We start from the raw sequence: 15,135 nt of genomic DNA, 5'->3' as shown, positions 1-15,135 counted from the left end.
TATGTGACTATGGAGCTGTTTGGTGATGTCGTCTATTACGGCCTTCATAGAAGCAACAGGAGATTGTTGCATCCATCTAGAACCCTCAGAACTACAGTGCTATGATGTCACTCACTTCCACAGGCCTTGCAGAGTGTAAACAACAACAACCCAGCTTTGTTGTGTATGTAACCATAGGGATTTGTGATGTCACCTAGAACCTTCACAGCAGCGACAGCTTTATGAGGAGCATCAGCACTGCTCTGCCTGAGCAGAACCATCACCGCCATAGGTTGTCAAATAACCCGGATTTAACCCACACAGGTAAGTCCAATGGGGTGCAGGCATGTCCTCTATGCTTACAGCTTCCCGTGGGTGTTGGTTTGATACCGTTTGGGGACAGCCAAGGAGGCATCTGCAGGCAACAAAGGTAGGTGTGTGCTTGTGTGTGTGTTTCCTATGCAGATCCTAAGCCCAGTGTCACATGCAAGTAGGAGGAGTAAGAAGGGTTCCTGGCAAATCCGGGTTATGGATTGCATTTAAAAAGGCCCCGTGGGAGTGCAATGGGCCCCTGTCTTGCTGCTTAGCAATAATGGTATGGGTTTAGGTTCTGCTGTGTGTACTGGTGGTTGACTGCCCCCCAGCCCAGAGTGTGCATGGAAAATTGTCTGGCAGCCTCCCTGACAGCAAGCAGTGATAGTGCCCATGAAGGGGACCTTGTTGGGCCCGCCCCTTTCACGGTTATCGCTTCTCGGCCTTTTGGCTAAGATCAAGTGTAGTATCTGTTCTTATCAGTTTAATATCTGATACGTCCCCTATCTGGGGACCATATATTAAATGGATTTTTGAGAACGGGGGCTGATTTCGAAGCTTGCTTCCGTCGCCCTATGCATTGACCCGATATGGCAGTATCTTCGGGTACAGTGCACCACCCCCTTACAGGGTTAAAAAGAAAGATTCCTACTTTCATTGCTACCTGCTTGCTGGCTAGCCAGCTAGCCAGCCCTGTGGGCCTTGCTGCTGCTGCTTCTGCAGCCAAAAAACAAAAGGTGGTGCTGCTGCTGCTTCTGCTGCTTCTGCTTCTGCTTGTGTCTGGCCGCTGTTGGAGCGTCCAGGCACAGGACTTCTGCTGCTGCTGACTAAATGGCCTCCTTAATTGGATCATTTGAGTAGCCAGCACACCTGTGCAGGTAGGGCATGACATGATAGGCAGCTGCCTTGATAGCGGGTGGGTGCTGAATGTTCCTAATTGACAAAATAAGATTAATGCTTATGAAGAAATATAAAATCTCATCCCTTCCCCAATATCGCGCCACACCCCTACCCCTTAATTCCCTGGTTGAACTTGATGGACATATGTCTTTTTTCGACCGTACTAACTATGTAACTATGTAACATAACATGGGGGGGGGGTCTCCTGGCTGTTCACACAGGTGTGTCATTGCTGTACATTGACCATGCATTGCTTCTGTGGTATTGCAAAGGCAAAGACAAATGCTTCCAGCCATCCATTGCACTAATGGATTGGTCATCAGCTGGCTGTCTATGTCCCGCATCAATATAGACCAAAGTACAGAGGGTTAGGCTATGCTATTGTGCACCTACCTGATGCATCAGAAGGTGCGAGGCCCTTGCTAAATTCTGTGCACAGACTTTGAGATCTATGCTTTAGACTGTATCTAAACCTGCTCCAACATGGACTGACATTCTGGCCTACTTTCAGCCGATGCGACTTGTCTGTCGCTGAACAGTCGCTTTTTATGTATTCAGCACCTATGTATAATGTTGTAAAAATGCTCTAGAAGCTAAAGTCGCAGAAATGTCGCACATATTTGGCCTGCAACTTTCTGTGCGACAAATTCAGACAGGAAAAATCAGTATAAATCCTTAGAAAATTATCCCCCAGTGTCTCCATCTGCTGGCGGTATTGAATAAGCATTGCTGCACTGATGGGGTATGCATTAGACGAAAAAAAAGAAGAAAAAGAAGAATAATACGCCCAGAAAAGAGGCGAAAAGGAGAAAAACGTAAAAAAACGTGAAAAAAAAGTAAGAGGAAGAGAAGGGAAAAAAAGGTGGAAATGGGTTTAAAAGTGATTTCGGCGGAGAAATATATATATATATATATATATATATATATATATATATATATATACGCGCACACACACACATATATATAAACGTATTCTCCGTTGAGATATTGCAGCCGCTGCTGTGTCCAGGCCCAGGAGCCTTAGCACTGTGCTATGATGTCACTCAATACCACTGACATCACTAGGTGTAAACAACATCTCTCCTTTGCTGTGTATGTGACTATGGAGCTGTTTGGTGATGTCGTCTATTACGGCCTTCATAGAAGCAACAGGAGATTGTTGCATCCATCTAGAACCCTCAGAACTACAGTGCTATGATGTCACTCACTTCCACAGGCCTTGCAGAGTGTAAACAACAACAACCCAGCTTTGTTGTGTATGTAACCATAGGGATTTGTGATGTCACCTAGAACCTTCACAGCAGCGACAGCTTTATGAGGAGCATCAGCACTGCTCTGCCTGAGCAGAACCATCACCGCCATAGGTTGTCAAATAACCCGGATTTAACCCACACAGGTAAGTCCAATGGGGTGCAGGCATGTCCTCTATGCTTACAGCTTCCCGTGGGTGTTGGTTTGATACCGTTTGGGGACAGCCAAGGAGGCATCTGCAGGCAACAAAGGTAGGTGTGTGCTTGTGTGTGTGTTTCCTATGCAGATCCTAAGCCCAGTGTCACATGCAAGTAGGAGGAGTAAGAAGGGTTCCTGGCAAATCCGGGTTATGGATTGCATTTAAAAAGGCCCCATGGGAGTGCAATGGGCCCCTGTCTTGCTGCTTAGCAATAATGGTATGGGTTTAGGTTCTGCTGTGTGTACTGGTGGTTGACTGCCCCCCAGCCCAGAGTGTGCATGGAAAATTGTCTGGCAGCCTCCCTGACAGCAAGCAGTGATAGTGCCCATGAAGGGGACCTTGTTGGGCCCGCCCCTTTCACGGTTATCGCTTCTCGGCCTTTTGGCTAAGATCAAGTGTAGTATCTGTTCTTATCAGTTTAATATCTGATACGTCCCCTATCTGGGGACCATATATTAAATGGATTTTTGAGAACGGGGGCTGATTTCGAAGCTTGCTTCCGTCGCCCTATGCATTGACCCGATATGGCAGTATCTTCGGGTACAGTGCACCACCCCCTTACAGGGTTAAAAAGAAAGATTCCTACTTTCATTGCTACCTGCTTGCTGGCTAGCCAGCTAGCCAGCCCTGTGGGCCTTGCTGCTGCTGCTTCTGCAGCCAAAAAACAAAAGGTGGTGCTGCTGCTGCTTCTGCTGCTTCTGCTTCTGCTTGTGTCTGGCCGCTGTTGGAGCGTCCAGGCACAGGACTTCTGCTGCTGCTGACTAAATGGCCTCCTTAATTGGATCATTTGAGTAGCCAGCACACCTGTGCAGGTAGGGCATGACATGATAGGCAGCTGCCTTGATAGCGGGTGGGTGCTGAATGTTCCTAATTGACAAAATAAGATTAATGCTTATGAAGAAATATAAAATCTCATCCCTTCCCCAATATCGCGCCACACCCCTACCCCTTAATTCCCTGGTTGAACTTGATGGACATATGTCTTTTTTCGACCGTACTAACTATGTAACTATGTAACATAACATGGGGGGGGGGTCTCCTGGCTGTTCACACAGGTGTGTCATTGCTGTACATTGACCATGCATTGCTTCTGTGGTATTGCAAAGGCAAAGACAAATGCTTCCAGCCATCCATTGCACTAATGGATTGGTCATCAGCTGGCTGTCTATGTCCCGCATCAATATAGACCAAAGTACAGAGGGTTAGGCTATGCTATTGTGCACCTACCTGATGCATCAGAAGGTGCGAGGCCCTTGCTAAATTCTGTGCACAGACTTTGAGATCTATGCTTTAGACTGTATCTAAACCTGCTCCAACATGGACTGACATTCTGGCCTACTTTCAGCCGATGCGACTTGTCTGTCGCTGAACAGTCGCTTTTTATGTATTCAGCACCTATGTATAATGTTGTAAAAATGCTCTAGAAGCTAAAGTCGCAGAAATGTCGCACATATTTGGCCTGCAACTTTCTGTGCGACAAATTCAGACAGGAAAAATCAGTATAAATACTTAGAAAATTATCCCCCAGTGTCTCCATCTGCTGGCGGTATTGAATAAGCATTGCTGCACTGATGGGGTATGCATTAGACGAAAAAAAAGAAGAAAAAGAAGAATAATACGCCCAGAAAAGAGGCGAAAAGGAGAAAAACGTAAAAAAACGTGAAAAAAAAGTAAGAGGAAGAGAAGGGAAAAAAAGGTGGAAATGGGTTTAAAAGTGATTTCGGCGGAGAAATATATATATATATATATATATATATATATATATATATATACGCGCACACACACACATATATATAAACGTATTCTCCGTTTAGATATTGCAGCCGCTGCTGTGTCCAGGCCCAGGAGCCTTAGCACTGTGCTATGATGTCACTCAATACCACTGACATCACTAGGTGTAAACAACATCTCTCCTTTGCTGTGTATGTGACTATGGAGCTGTTTGGTGATGTCGTCTATTACGGCCTTCATAGAAGCAACAGGAGATTGTTGCATCCATCTAGAACCCTCAGAACTACAGTGCTATGATGTCACTCACTTCCACAGGCCTTGCAGAGTGTAAACAACAACAACCCAGCTTTGTTGTGTATGTAACCATAGGGATTTGTGATGTCACCTAGAACCTTCACAGCAGCGACAGCTTTATGAGGAGCATCAGCACTGCTCTGCCTGAGCAGAACCATCACCGCCATAGGTTGTCAAATAACCCGGATTTAACCCACACAGGTAAGTCCAATGGGGTGCAGGCATGTCCTCTATGCTTACAGCTTCCCGTGGGTGTTGGTTTGATACCGTTTGGGGACAGCCAAGGAGGCATCTGCAGGCAACAAAGGTAGGTGTGTGCTTGTGTGTGTGTTTCCTATGCAGATCCTAAGCCCAGTGTCACATGCAAGTAGGAGGAGTAAGAAGGGTTCCTGGCAAATCCGGGTTATGGATTGCATTTAAAAAGGCCCCGTGGGAGTGCAATGGGCCCCTGTCTTGCTGCTTAGCAATAATGGTATGGGTTTAGGTTCTGCTGTGTGTACTGGTGGTTGACTGCCCCCCAGCCCAGAGTGTGCATGGAAAATTGTCTGGCAGCCTCCCTGACAGCAAGCAGTGATAGTGCCCATGAAGGGGACCTTGTTGGGCCCGCCCCTTTCACGGTTATCGCTTCTCGGCCTTTTGGCTAAGATCAAGTGTAGTATCTGTTCTTATCAGTTTAATATCTGATACGTCCCCTATCTGGGGACCATATATTAAATGGATTTTTGAGAACGGGGGCTGATTTCGAAGCTTGCTTCCGTCGCCCTATGCATTGACCCGATATGGCAGTATCTTCGGGTACAGTGCACCACCCCCTTACAGGGTTAAAAAGAAAGATTCCTACTTTCATTGCTACCTGCTTGCTGGCTAGCCAGCTAGCCAGCCCTGTGGGCCTTGCTGCTGCTGCTTCTGCAGCCAAAAAACAAAAGGTGGTGCTGCTGCTGCTTCTGCTGCTTCTGCTTCTGCTTGTGTCTGGCCGCTGTTGGAGCGTCCAGGCACAGGACTTCTGCTGCTGCTGACTAAATGGCCTCCTTAATTGGATCATTTGAGTAGCCAGCACACCTGTGCAGGTAGGGCATGACATGATAGGCAGCTGCCTTGATAGCGGGTGGGTGCTGAATGTTCCTAATTGACAAAATAAGATTAATGCTTATGAAGAAATATAAAATCTCATCCCTTCCCCAATATCGCGCCACACCCCTACCCCTTAATTCCCTGGTTGAACTTGATGGACATATGTCTTTTTTCGACCGTACTAACTATGTAACTATGTAACATAACATGGGGGGGGGGTCTCCTGGCTGTTCACACAGGTGTGTCATTGCTGTACATTGACCATGCATTGCTTCTGTGGTATTGCAAAGGCAAAGACAAATGCTTCCAGCCATCCATTGCACTAATGGATTGGTCATCAGCTGGCTGTCTATGTCCCGCATCAATATAGACCAAAGTACAGAGGGTTAGGCTATGCTATTGTGCACCTACCTGATGCATCAGAAGGTGCGAGGCCCTTGCTAAATTCTGTGCACAGACTTTGAGATCTATGCTTTAGACTGTATCTAAACCTGCTCCAACATGGACTGACATTCTGGCCTACTTTCAGCCGATGCGACTTGTCTGTCGCTGAACAGTCGCTTTTTATGTATTCAGCACCTATGTATAATGTTGTAAAAATGCTCTAGAAGCTAAAGTCGCAGAAATGTCGCACATATTTGGCCTGCAACTTTCTGTGCGACAAATTCAGACAGGAAAAATCAGTATAAATCCTTAGAAAATTATCCCCCAGTGTCTCCATCTGCTGGCGGTATTGAATAAGCATTGCTGCACTGATGGGGTATGCATTAGACGAAAAAAAAGAAGAAAAAGAAGAATAATACGCCCAGAAAAGAGGCGAAAAGGAGAAAAACGTAAAAAAACGTGAAAAAAAAGTAAGAGGAAGAGAAGGGAAAAAAAGGTGGAAATGGGTTTAAAAGTGATTTCGGCGGAGAAATATATATATATATATATATATATATATATATATATATATATATACGCGCACACACACACATATATATAAACGTATTCTCCGTTGAGATATTGCAGCCGCTGCTGTGTCCAGGCCCAGGAGCCTTAGCACTGTGCTATGATGTCACTCAATACCACTGACATCACTAGGTGTAAACAACATCTCTCCTTTGCTGTGTATGTGACTATGGAGCTGTTTGGTGATGTCGTCTATTACGGCCTTCATAGAAGCAACAGGAGATTGTTGCATCCATCTAGAACCCTCAGAACTACAGTGCTATGATGTCACTCACTTCCACAGGCCTTGCAGAGTGTAAACAACAACAACCCAGCTTTGTTGTGTATGTAACCATAGGGATTTGTGATGTCACCTAGAACCTTCACAGCAGCGACAGCTTTATGAGGAGCATCAGCACTGCTCTGCCTGAGCAGAACCATCACCGCCATAGGTTGTCAAATAACCCGGATTTAACCCACACAGGTAAGTCCAATGGGGTGCAGGCATGTCCTCTATGCTTACAGCTTCCCGTGGGTGTTGGTTTGATACCGTTTGGGGACAGCCAAGGAGGCATCTGCAGGCAACAAAGGTAGGTGTGTGCTTGTGTGTGTGTTTCCTATGCAGATCCTAAGCCCAGTGTCACATGCAAGTAGGAGGAGTAAGAAGGGTTCCTGGCAAATCCGGGTTATGGATTGCATTTAAAAAGGCCCCGTGGGAGTGCAATGGGCCCCTGTCTTGCTGCTTAGCAATAATGGTATGGGTTTAGGTTCTGCTGTGTGTACTGGTGGTTGACTGCCCCCCAGCCCAGAGTGTGCATGGAAAATTGTCTGGCAGCCTCCCTGACAGCAAGCAGTGATAGTGCCCATGAAGGGGACCTTGTTGGGCCCGCCCCTTTCACGGTTATCGCTTCTCGGCCTTTTGGCTAAGATCAAGTGTAGTATCTGTTCTTATCAGTTTAATATCTGATACGTCCCCTATCTGGGGACCATATATTAAATGGATTTTTGAGAACGGGGGCTGATTTCGAAGCTTGCTTCCGTCGCCCTATGCATTGACCCGATATGGCAGTATCTTCGGGTACAGTGCACCACCCCCTTACAGGGTTAAAAAGAAAGATTCCTACTTTCATTGCTACCTGCTTGCTGGCTAGCCAGCTAGCCAGCCCTGTGGGCCTTGCTGCTGCTGCTTCTGCAGCCAAAAAACAAAAGGTGGTGCTGCTGCTGCTTCTGCTGCTTCTGCTTCTGCTTGTGTCTGGCCGCTGTTGGAGCGTCCAGGCACAGGACTTCTGCTGCTGCTGACTAAATGGCCTCCTTAATTGGATCATTTGAGTAGCCAGCACACCTGTGCAGGTAGGGCATGACATGATAGGTAGCTGCCTTGATAGCGGGTGGGTGCTGAATGTTCCTAATTGACAAAATAAGATTAATGCTTATGAAGAAATATAAAATCTCATCCCTTCCCCAATATCGCGCCACACCCCTACCCCTTAATTCCCTGGTTGAACTTGATGGACATATGTCTTTTTTCGACCGTACTAACTATGTAACTATGTAACATAACATGGGGGGGGGGTCTCCTGGCTGTTCACACAGGTGTGTCATTGCTGTACATTGACCATGCATTGCTTCTGTGGTATTGCAAAGGCAAAGACAAATGCTTCCAGCCATCCATTGCACTAATGGATTGGTCATCAGCTGGCTGTCTATGTCCCGCATCAATATAGACCAAAGTACAGAGGGTTAGGCTATGCTATTGTGCACCTACCTGATGCATCAGAAGGTGCGAGGCCCTTGCTAAATTCTGTGCACAGACTTTGAGATCTATGCTTTAGACTGTATCTAAACCTGCTCCAACATGGACTGACATTCTGGCCTACTTTCAGCCGATGCGACTTGTCTGTCGCTGAACAGTCGCTTTTTATGTATTCAGCACCTATGTATAATGTTGTAAAAATGCTCTAGAAGCTAAAGTCGCAGAAATGTCGCACATATTTGGCCTGCAACTTTCTGTGCGACAAATTCAGACAGGAAAAATCAGTATAAATCCTTAGAAAATTATCCCCCAGTGTCTCCATCTGCTGGCGGTATTGAATAAGCATTGCTGCACTGATGGGGTATGCATTAGACGAAAAAAAAGAAGAAAAAGAAGAATAATACGCCCAGAAAAGAGGCGAAAAGGAGAAAAACGTAAAAAAACGTGAAAAAAAAGTAAGAGGAAGAGAAGGGAAAAAAAGGTGGAAATGGGTTTAAAAGTGATTTCGGCGGAGAAATATATATATATATATATATATATATATATATACGCGCACACACACACATATATATAAACGTATTCTCCGTTGAGATATTGCAGCCGCTGCTGTGTCCAGGCCCAGGAGCCTTAGCACTGTGCTATGATGTCACTCAATACCACTGACATCACTAGGTGTAAACAACATCTCTCCTTTGCTGTGTATGTGACTATGGAGCTGTTTGGTGATGTCGTCTATTACGGCCTTCATAGAAGCAACAGGAGATTGTTGCATCCATCTAGAACCCTCAGAACTACAGTGCTATGATGTCACTCACTTCCACAGGCCTTGCAGAGTGTAAACAACAACAACCCAGCTTTGTTGTGTATGTAACCATAGGGATTTGTGATGTCACCTAGAACCTTCACAGCAGCGACAGCTTTATGAGGAGCATCAGCACTGCTCTGCCTGAGCAGAACCATCACCGCCATAGGTTGTCAAATAACCCGGATTTAACCCACACAGGTAAGTCCAATGGGGTGCAGGCATGTCCTCTATGCTTACAGCTTCCCGTGGGTGTTGGTTTGATACCGTTTGGGGACAGCCAAGGAGGCATCTGCAGGCAACAAAGGTAGGTGTGTGCTTGTGTGTGTGTTTCCTATGCAGATCCTAAGCCCAGTGTCACATGCAAGTAGGAGGAGTAAGAAGGGTTCCTGGCAAATCCGGGTTATGGATTGCATTTAAAAAGGCCCCGTGGGAGTGCAATGGGCCCCTGTCTTGCTGCTTAGCAATAATGGTATGGGTTTAGGTTCTGCTGTGTGTACTGGTGGTTGACTGCCCCCCAGCCCAGAGTGTGCATGGAAAATTGTCTGGCAGCCTCCCTGACAGCAAGCAGTGATAGTGCCCATGAAGGGGACCTTGTTGGGCCCGCCCCTTTCACGGTTATCGCTTCTCGGCCTTTTGGCTAAGATCAAGTGTAGTATCTGCATTTGGTCTGGTCGGAAGGTGTCTGTGGTACCCCGCTTCTCGGCCTTGGGGGATTGTCTCTCCTTACGGAGGGACTTCACCCCCTTGCTGCTATTGGGGAGCGGGCTTAGTCCACAGACAACGGGTTGCGATCCCCCTGTCTCTGGGACCTTGTGTCTCAGAAGGCATTTTCGGTACGTTGAGCGTTACCTGTAGCTTCGGAAGCACCTAGGGTACCCCCGACCTCTGCCTTGGGTAAGGGTTCCGCTTTTATAGCGGGATTCCGAGCCCCTGCTGCTATTGGGGAAGGGGCTTAGTCCCTGGGTGTGGAAGATGCCGTTCTCCTGGGCTTTCCCCTCTGGGGAAATGTCGATGCGAAATACCATCCGCATAGAGGTGTCGGAGAGCCATCGTCAGTTGAAGAACCTCCGCTTCATTGCGGAGGTGATTCTTCTTGACTACTTCCGCCTCAATAGGGAGGACATCCTGTGTCTAAATGACCAGGAAAGCCGTGGCCTGTATACCGTCACCTTCACGGCCACGGCGTGTTGCGATAACATCTATGCAACCTTGTCTGGTGCGGACCAGAGGGACGATCGACTCGACGGTCTTTCGTTCCAGTTCCTCTATGGTGAGGAACATATACCGTTGGTGGTGGCTATGCACAGCCCTCATGTGACCACGGAGGATATAGCCACTTTTCTTCGGCGATACTGCGAAGAGGTGCGATTCGCAAACAAAATATTGAACTCCGTGCGGTTCTGGAACGGCAAGAGGAAGTTCTGGGTCAAGCTCCGTAAGGATCCCGGTGGTATTGGGGGTCTTTGCCATCCGCCCCCAAATTTTGCCATCGGGAGAGTTCGGGGCTTCCTGTTCTATCCTCAAATGCCTATGTATTGCCGAAATTGCTTGAGGTTTGGCCACACCCAGGAGACCTGCGGCGCGGAGCGTGTGATTCGCTGCAATAGGTGTGGCCAAGAAGGTCACATAGCCTCAAGATGTAGCCATACGATAAGGTGTAACCTCTGCGGAGAGGAAAATCATGATTTTAATTCCTGTCCCCATAAAGCAAAAACTACGATGGGTGGGTCAAGGCTGGGCCCACCCAAAGAGGGGACAGGACAAAAGACGTCCTTTTTTAAGATGCCCAAACCCCAGAAGGCAGGTACTGATGGGTCCAGGCCCAAGACCTCTGGTGCTCCATCGGGGGGCCCACCGGTGGTAGTGCTAGGGGGAGGCCATGGGGATTCCACGAAGCCCGGGCGGGTGATCGAGTTTACTGCCCGGGAAATTGAAAGACGTCGATCGACTTCCTACCTGGCTCAAGAGCCCGCCGAAACTTCTGAAGGGGGCTCACCTGTGGCGGGTGGCAGCCGACGGGCCTCGGTGGGGGCAGAGGTGGACCCAAAATTGCAGCATAAGCCAGGTACTGGCTTGGCCCAGGGTCGCCCTGCTCCGGACGAAGAGGCCCCGGTGAAAGCCCGCCGGAAGGGGAGCCAGGTGGCCAGGTCTGAGCCCGGTCCTGTTACTCCGCCTATACAGGACAGGGCCAAGAAGACAAGTGGCGCCAAACCAGGGTTTGCTGCCCCGCCAGCAGTGGACCCGGTGGGTAAAACTGGCCATCGTCGATCGATGGGGAAGTTGGAGCAACAGTCCTCAGCAACGCTTGCTGGGGAACAAGCGATGAAAACTTCCCAAGGTAGCGGCAAAGGTTCCGGAAAAGAGGCCTCACAGGCCCCTGTGCAGCAGTTCCAGTCGTCAAAAGATGAAAGAAGACGCAGATCCATCAGCCGGGGGCCAGAGATTACATCGAGTGAGAGCAACACAGAGGATATGGACAGCAGTATGACATTTAAAAGACAAAGAGAAGAAGAAGAGGAAGACATTCAAAGGAAAGCGGCGTGCCGTAGTTCGGACGAGAGCGAGCTCAGGGTCGGGGCATCATCGATCTCAAGCTCCGACCCTCAGAACATTAAGGAGCTGATGACCCCGCAGGCGGGGGATGACGGTACGCAGCTTATTATTGACTTTGATTCTCCAAGCACGGACTCTCCATAAACTATGCCTATCCCTGTAAAAATTGCCTCACTCAATGTGAGGTCCTTAAAGAGCCCTGATCGCAGGGCTGCTTTATTTTCTTATCTAGAGACATGTGACTTTGACCTTTGCCTGCTACAAGAATGTGGAATCCCTAGTAAAATGGACTATAAAGACTTAAAAGAAGACTGGAAGCTGGGCCCATCCATATGGTCCGGTGCAAATGACTGTCGTTCTGTGGGTGTTGGGCTGCTCTGCCGAGGCCAGTCCTTTTCTATTCATACAGTAACTGAGATTGTGCCTGGCAGAGCTCTTTTAATTCATCTATATTTTAATGGACTTTTAATTCGTGTTTTAAATGTGTATGCCCCTCCTGATAAACAGGAGCGGGCAGAACTATTTGAAATTTTACCACTGTTTTGTGTTGGGTCTTCCCCCCTGCTGGTGGGAGGTGATTTTAACTGCATACGTGATGGGGAACACCGGCAGGGTGGGGATATTAATCGTAAAGACCGCACTTCTTACCTGCTTAAAAATTTTATTGATGATTTTAACTTGAAAGATTGCTGGAAGGATCTCTTGCCGGAGGACCCGGGCGCCACATGGTCCAATGGAAGAGTGAGCTCCAGAATCGATTTTATTTTTTCCTCTAGAGCTTTTAAACCCCTGAAATGCACGCTCGAGCAGAATATCTTCTCTGATCATAAGCTCCTCTTGGTGGTCCTGGAGCTAGAGGGGGAGCAAAAAGCAAAAAGGGGCCTCTGGAGATTAAACACCACACTCCAAGAGGACCCTGAGATAAAAGAGGAGTTTGTGCGAGCCTATGCTGCACTGGTGGGAGGGCACCAAATCTAAAATCAGATTTTTTTTTATCAAAGCAGGTAAGAAGAAGGCAAAAATGGAAAAACAGTGGTTTTATGTTCTTAACATGCGTTTAAATGTACTTTTTAAATTGAAAGAAGCTGGTATGGATGTAGAAAATGATATTTTAAACCTTAAAACTGAAATAAAACATGCCATAGAAAAGAAAGGGAAACAAATCATTTTTAACTCACATGTGCAGCACCTGGAGGAGGGCGAGAAATGTTCCCGTTTCTTTTTTAAAAAAGTGATGAATAGGAGGGATATCATCCAAAACCTTGAGGGTGAATCCACTCCAAAAGGCATGTTAGATGCAGTTTTTAACTTCTACCAGCTTCTTTTTAATAAGAAAGATCTTAATCCATCCTTTTTAGAACATGTTCTTAATTCCCTTGATTTTAAGCTAGATGTTTTAGACCAGGAGGTTTTATCCCGTGATCTTAACTTAGATGAACTTTTATTTGTTTTTAAAAGTTTTTCTAGTGGGAAGGCCCCTGGGGAAGATGGTTTACCCATCGAATTTTATTTAGCTTTTTGGGATATTTTAAAGGATGATATGGTTTTATTGTATAAAGAAACTTTTATTGTTAATGAACTTCCCCCTTCCTGGAGGAGGGGGATTGTATCATTACTTTTTAAAAAGGGTGAAAAGGATATGCTAAAAAATTGGCGCCCCATCACACTTTTAAATGTCGATTATAAAGTTTTAGCCAAGTTATTAGCTGTCCGTTTTAAACCTTTTATTCATAAATTAATTCACCCAAATCAGGTTTGTGGGGTACCTGGAAGGTCTATAGCTGAATCCCTAAATATTTTAAGAGATGTTTTATGGTATTTTAAGGATAGAAATCAAACTGTAGCAATTTTATCCTTAGACTTTGAAAAAGCCTTTGATAGGGTCTCCCATGAATACCTGTTTTTAGTTCTTAAAAAGATGGCAGTGCCTGAAACGATTTTAAGCCGAATCATGCTTTTATACCGATCCTGTTTTAGTCAAGTCTCTGTTAATGGCTTTTTAACCAGCGGTGTTCCTCTTTTATCAGGTGTCAAACAGGGCTGCCCCCTGTCCCCACTCCTTTTTATTTGCGCAATCGAACCACTGATGGCCCTCCTCAGAAAAGACCGGGTAGTAAGAGGCGTACCGATACCTGGTGGAGGAGGGACCCATCTAAAGGTGTTGGGGTACATGGATGATGTCACCATACTGTGCCCGGACTCTCCATCCATGAGGGGGGCATTGAGGAACACCAGCTATTTCTGCGAGGTCTCTGGTTTTAAGCTAAACACAGATAAATGTGACTGTTTTTATATTGGCTCCTGGGATTCATCCATCACCCCAGGAGTCACAATGCAACAGGATCAAATTAAAGTTTTAGGTATTGTTTTTAACCAGGTCAATGATGGGAGCCCTAACTGGGATTCAGCTATAGCTAAGATGGAGAAGAAGATTTTAATGTGGAATCTTAGAAACCTTACCATGGAGGGGAAGATTTTAATAATAAAGATGGTTTTACTCCCTATTATGCTATACATTGCCATGGTATTTCCTCCATCTATTTTATACATTAAAAAAGTAACTAGAATTGTTTTTACTTTTTTATGGGGTTCAAAAATGGAGAAATTAAAGCGTGATTTTATGTACAAAAGTAAAGATAATGGCGGGAAAGATGTTCCTAACCTTTTTACTTTCTTTTACATAAAGTATTTCTGTTTCTGTTTTAAAATTATTAAATCCGATGGCATTTTTAGCTGCTTTTTAAGGTACGCTGCGGGCATGGTTTTTAAAAGATGGTTGCGCATCCCTCTGAACGCTCCGGTGCTTCTGTGTCCCCCAAAACATTATGTGGTGTTGGAAAAGACAGTCAGGCTCCTAGGTCTCCAAGATTTGGAGCCTGACATACTGGGGGACCAGAGAAAGGTATCAAAGGTCCTCAGGCGGAGTGAGGTTACCCTGGCAGTGTCCAATTTCACACAGGCAAGATCCAAAAAGGTATGGCGGAACGTGTACGGGAAGTTTCTGGCGAATGTACACAGGGATCTTGCCTGGGCAATCGTCCACCAGTGCCTCCCTACTCGTGAGTTCCAGCACAGGCGAGGACTGGTGGCGAGAGCCAAGTGCCCGAGAGATGGCTGCGGAGTGGACGAAACGGTGCTGCACATATTTTGGAACTGCCCTTTTGCACGGGAGCTTTGGAGGAAGGTAGGCCCACTTTTGAAGTGGGCCTGCGGCCTAAAAGATTTTAATCACGAATGTGTCTTTTACGGTCTTTTTAACTGCCCCAATTTTAAACAGCAGATGATCTGCTGGATGATTATTAATTGTTTTAAAAATGCCATCTGGAAAGTTAGGAACATCTTACTTTTTAAACATGA

At 46.5% G+C, this 15,135-nt stretch overlaps 4 non-coding genes and 1 pseudogene across 4 annotated transcripts; all 5 read left to right on the top strand.

Moving 5' to 3' along the window:
* The first annotated feature begins 722 nt into the window (after positions 1–722).
* LOC130335909 (U2 spliceosomal RNA) lies at positions 723–913 on the top strand. The gene has a single exon (XR_008877435.1). It is a non-coding gene; the product is annotated as a U2 spliceosomal RNA (small nuclear RNA).
* Positions 914–3,006: 2,093 nt separating this feature from the next.
* Positions 3,007–3,197, top strand: LOC130335908 (U2 spliceosomal RNA). Its single transcript, XR_008877434.1, has one exon. It is a non-coding gene; the product is annotated as a U2 spliceosomal RNA (small nuclear RNA).
* Positions 3,198–5,286: 2,089 nt separating this feature from the next.
* On the top strand, positions 5,287–5,477 carry LOC130335907 (U2 spliceosomal RNA). The gene has a single exon (XR_008877433.1). It is a non-coding gene; the product is annotated as a U2 spliceosomal RNA (small nuclear RNA).
* Positions 5,478–7,570: 2,093 nt separating this feature from the next.
* LOC130335906 (U2 spliceosomal RNA) lies at positions 7,571–7,761 on the top strand. Its single transcript, XR_008877432.1, has one exon. It is a non-coding gene; the product is annotated as a U2 spliceosomal RNA (small nuclear RNA).
* Positions 7,762–9,842: 2,081 nt separating this feature from the next.
* On the top strand, positions 9,843–10,060 carry LOC130335877 (U2 spliceosomal RNA; annotated as a pseudogene).
* Positions 10,061–15,135: the final 5,075 nt, after the last annotated feature.

This window comes from Hyla sarda, unplaced genomic scaffold (assembly GCF_029499605.1).
Source record: "Hyla sarda isolate aHylSar1 unplaced genomic scaffold, aHylSar1.hap1 scaffold_460, whole genome shotgun sequence".
Lineage (NCBI taxonomy): Eukaryota > Metazoa > Chordata > Amphibia > Anura > Hylidae > Hyla > Hyla sarda.
Note: the sequence above shows the minus strand (reverse complement) of the source record. Positions and strands in the feature narration are given on the sequence as shown.